Source organism: Falco punctatus, assembly GCF_963210335.1.
Source record: "Falco punctatus genome assembly, chromosome: 14".
NCBI lineage: Eukaryota > Metazoa > Chordata > Aves > Falconiformes > Falconidae > Falco > Falco punctatus.
In genome coordinates, this window is record NC_137594.1 from 7,318,265 (window position 1) to 7,323,409 (window position 5,145).

Below are 5,145 nucleotides of genomic sequence, written 5' to 3' on the forward strand. Positions count from 1 at the left end.
CTAACAAGCTCCTAAAAGCATGACATTAGAGCGGGGGAATCTCCGCGGTAAAGAGTCTCCAACTATCCATCAAAATCCCCTTCATAAAAAGCACCGATTAAAACTTCCTGGCACGGGCTTTATTCATTCACATGTTGGTTCTCCCTTTTCCAGGCAGCTGAGCCATCACACACCCGCTGAACTTCAGCGGGGTGGGAGAGTTCTCAGTCCCGCAGTACCTGCTGCTGAGAGCCTGACACGGCACTGCTGAGCCTAGGTAGGCAGGAGGAGCTACGCTAACTCGCATCTCCTCTTTCTTAATTAGGACTTGAAACAATAGGTGGGGAAAAAATTCAGGACCAACAGCTATTATGTATTAGCTTTCATTTCTGTGCATTGATTGAGCTTATGTTGTTTTATGTGTGAGATGAAAGGGCAAATCAAACCCCATTTCTCTTTCTTGTCAATTCTCTTTCTCTTTTTCAACTATTTATCTTCGCATTGTACTGCAGCAACAGATGGCACATTAAAGATGAATTCACTTTTTGGGAACTGTATACAGTGCAGCTTATTCTTACCATCTAAAATGACTATGTAATTAAATTTCTTTTGCAAAGGTACCTATAAAATAGAGTAACATAATGCCCACTTAAGGAACAAGACATTTTATAATAGAAGCATTTGGGGAAAAAAACAAGTCTTCCTGGCTTAGGAACTCTTTTTGGCCTGAACATTTCATATTTCAACTGAATTGCTGTCCTAGTTTAAAAAAACAAAAAGCACGTGTATATATATCGATATATGTATAGATATATCACTCAGCTTCTTTCCCTCTCTGATTTTCATAGAGGAACTGGTTTCAAGCATTTTCTATATTAGTTTCTCCTGGCATATCTTCCAAACAATTCTCTCGGCAGGACTCTACTAGACAGTATTACCATTCTTTAAAAAACAGCACCTGATAAATTCAAATAAATAACGCCATTGTCAGCAAGCCCTGTGTAGTAGGTCAGTTTACATGCAGAACTATCAATGTACACTTAGCAAGGTGCTTAGGAAAAATAACCTACCAGTCACATGAAAAATTGTTTACAGTCATAGGCTCATAACATTTTAAACCCTACTCAGGGGAATCACATTTGATGAGCAACAAACCAGGATAAAACACGTGTAGCAAACTTTCCCTGCCAGCATTAACATGTTTGCCATGAATACGAAACAACAGGAAAATTCCTTCAAAGTACAGTCCCTAATTCGGTGGCAATTAATCAGCTCGGATAGGAGAATCATATGAATACTAACTTTATAGACCCAGAATAAACAGCAGCATGAAATACGTTCCTACGATCAACGGCACCTAACAATTACAGCAATAGTCATTAGCAGTCTGTAGGAAAAGGGAGAGCGCGTGTGGGAGGAGGGGACAGGTCATACTGAAGCTGTCTTTTTATTAATCATCATTATGGGAAGGGAAAGAAGAAATATTAAGTTTTCATTCTTACAGAATTCAGTCATTATTTTTCAAACTTGGTTACTTCTTTTCAGATCCTGAAATCTCTTTCAAATGCTTGAGTGAAAAAAGAAAACCCAAGGAAAAACACCAAACAACAACGAACCCCCATACAAAACACCCCCCAAGAAACCCACTCTCCAGCAGAGCAGTAACCCACAAATCATGGGGAAACTAGCAATATCAGACACTATCTGATCACATGATGACATAAGCACTATGTATCCCAGGACAAAATTTCAGTTATACAGCATTTATTTTCTCTGTTTTCCTACTGCAGCCCCACTTTACTATATTAGACTTCCTGTAAAAACAACAACAACAAAAAAAGAGATCTGGAGGGAATTTAGCCTTTAATAGAAAAAAACCCCACCATAATAAACATCACAGCATCTTCACTTTTACTTTAGGTCAAGAATGCCAAAACTAGACACTACTTTCACCTACCTTAAAACACACTATTAAAAAGGACAGAGCTAATCACCCCTGAGAAGAAGGAATCGATGGGCTACCCCCAACCAGGGGGTTAAAAACTACATACATACATGCTCCCCAGTCTTCAGAATCTTGCAATAAGAGTTCTGGGGATTTTTTTTTTTTGAGCATTGTTTTTAGAAGTTTAACTATGCCTATGTGAAAGATGGTATTTAAAGTGCAACTTGGCTCGGTCAAAAGCAATTTGCAGGAGGACACTAAAAGGCAAATATGTACATACAAGGGACAAGTCTGCTAACACGTTAAAACACACACACACACAGGGTTTGATGGCTCCTTTCTCAAAATAAATACTTTTGAAAGTAAATACATCGCCCTGTTGAGTCAGAACGCATTTAGCATCTCCGCTTTCTCTCTTTCAACTCCCACAACAGTGTGTCAAGGATGCTTTCATCCCCTTGTTTGTCTGTCTCCCCTAATCAGGGGTCTGTTGTACTGAGCAAGTTGGGGCATTTAGTGGAAATCAAGACAGATTTAGTTTGGAATTAAGTAGATTCCCATGACAGGAAATATTAAGAGATGATGGATGTCTGACAAATATTTAAATTAAAAAAAAAAAAAACAACCACAAAAAAACCAACTCCCATTTCAGGAGGCAGCCTGCAAAGCTAGATTTATGAAGCTGAACTTTAAGCTAAAAGGAACATATTTTTCCAGGCTTTATGTATTAGCAATATTGCATTTAATTTAGATATTAAATAAACACTAGTTTGAGGCAGCCCACGAGAGCTGAAATGCTGCAAGTAGGCAGGCTTATAGTTTTGAAGCTATGAAATATGTCTCCTGTTTTGACACTATTGTAATAGCATAGTTGTTCACTTTCCTTGTTTCCATGGGGTTTATGGTCCATAAAGTTTAATAACAATCTTAACAGCTGAACAGTGAACACACATCTCTGGGAGGCTTCTGTATGAAACAGCATCTGAATTTTATCCATGTAATTTTTAGTGGCAGCATATGTCCTTTTCTAACCACTGTCCACATATACCCCACCGTTAAAGAAGGCACCAAACAACACTGACTCACCTTGGAAGAGAGGTCACATCCCTTCTCAGCCTCTAGGAGCTGAGCAAACAGCACTTAAAATACCAGTTCAGGTTATGAAATGATTGAATTTCAGAAAAATTAAAGAAAAAGTTTCATCAGTAGGCCCCACAGGAAAAACATCCAGTAACACCCACAAACAGCAGCACCTTTCTTCCATCCAAAAAATAACACCTTGGGTACAAGAAGACCTTCTGCTCTTTAAGGTGTAGACCTTCCTTTTTAATCACTTTTCTCCAGTCTCACACAGAAACACTTTAGCTCCTAGCAGAATTAGCCCCCAGCTCATATCTTGACTAATTCCCTTGCCACCAAATCAAGCCTTTTTTCATTCGCTTTCTATGGAAAGAGATGAAGCGCAACCCCCCCAAGAGAAAACAAAAATTGAAGCTACCACATTCAACAGTGTAAACAATTTCCCCCCCAAAAAAACATAGACCCATATCTGGTTTTACCTTCAGAGGTAGCCCAAAGCAGATGGAAACAGAGCTGAACAAACCACAGAAAGTTCTTCAGCAGCCAGCAAGCTGCCCAAACTTCCATCTGGGTACTGCTTCCTTCCCAGCTACCAAAAAAACAAAAAAACGAACAGCCAAAAGAGCCAACAAACCTGAGAGCACTTAAACTAATGAGGGGGATTCACCTGCATCTCATCTGGCATTAGGCCCAGCAGATCACCCACAGGTGAGCCCTATTTGCACTGCCTGGCTTGTTCGGGTTATGACCTTGGTGCCGGGGATCTGCTTTACAGCCTGGGTTCTTTCCAGTACGTGGAAGGTAGTTCAACTGATTTGTGATCGGGATCAGAAAGTAAAATTTCCACCGAAATCTTATAATATTGGTTAAAATATAACCTGAGTTCTCATTTTATACAACCTGCTGGAAAATTTTAAATTATATCAATAAGTGATCAAAGGAACACTCCTAGGAAGGGAAAGCACCGTCTCTCCTGCAGCTGGGCTTTGACTTTAAATTTGATTAATTTGTGCCACCTTGGACTCGAGTCCCAAATATTGATGAGCTGTGTTCCTTCAAACCAACTAAAGTCAAGGCCCTCTGTCTACTGATAATTCTGCTCCACTACCTATTCCCCCATTTTCATGATTTTTTAGTGGTTTTCCTGTTTGTTTGGGGTTTTTGGTGTTTTTTTTTTAAATAAAAGTAAAAGGGAACATTCAACTTTCAAACCTGGATTTACATAACTACTTGTAAGGAGGAACTCTATGCAAGTACAGAATATTAAATGACTTCCCCCTTTTTAAATAATTGAACAGATTTCAACTTGATTGTGTCTCTTTAACATTTCACTAGATCATTTTTTCCCAATGAATTTGACACATCAAGTAACATCAGAGTAAATCTACCTAAAATATTTACAATTACTTGCAAGATATTTTCACATGAACCAGTAAATTGAAACTTCCTCTCAGAGGAGAGACATAGAAAAGTCATTTTTATGGTGGTTATTGTAATTTTAATAGGCAATTTCATAGGTAAACAGAAGTGCTTGATCTCCATTCACTACTGTATAACAGGCTGTGCTGCATATCTAATGGAATCACATGGACTTGTGTACAAAATGAACAAGAATTATAAATGGCTCCTTCTGTGATTTAAACTATACAATTTCATGTACCTCAGCTACAGTGCCTAAGAAGAAAACACAACACACATTTATATTGTACAAATAGGCAGCTTACTTCCTTTGGGAATAAAGTTTTAAGAAGAAAATGCTTTAGGTTGGCATTAAAGCAGATGTTCAGCAGAAGGAGCTGTGCACACGTTTTCAGAGTCGCCTCCACCCAAGCTGGTTCATTGAAATGTATGCACGCTCAAAAGATCTGAAATTTGTGGGGGCAAATGACACTTTCATGACTGGACTAGATTAATAGAGTCATAGATTTAAAGGCTTGAAGGGATCATTATGATCATCTAGTATGACCTTCTGTTTAACAGAATTTAGCCAAGGGATTCCCGCATCAAGCCCATGGCTCATAACTTTTGGTTGAGCTGCAACCAATATCTTTTAGGAAGCCATTCAATCTTGATTTAAAGACTTAAGTGATGGAGAAGTCACTACATTCCTAGGCAAGTTGTTACAGTGCTTAATTACACTG

The 5,145-nt window shown here is 38.7% G+C and overlaps 1 protein-coding gene across 4 annotated transcripts in view; it reads right to left on the reverse strand.

Annotated features, from left to right (window-relative positions):
* WWOX (WW domain containing oxidoreductase) overlaps positions 1-5,145 on the reverse strand; it is a 550,369-nt gene that overhangs the window by 177,625 nt on the left and 367,599 nt on the right. The gene's annotated exons all lie outside the window — the stretch shown is intronic.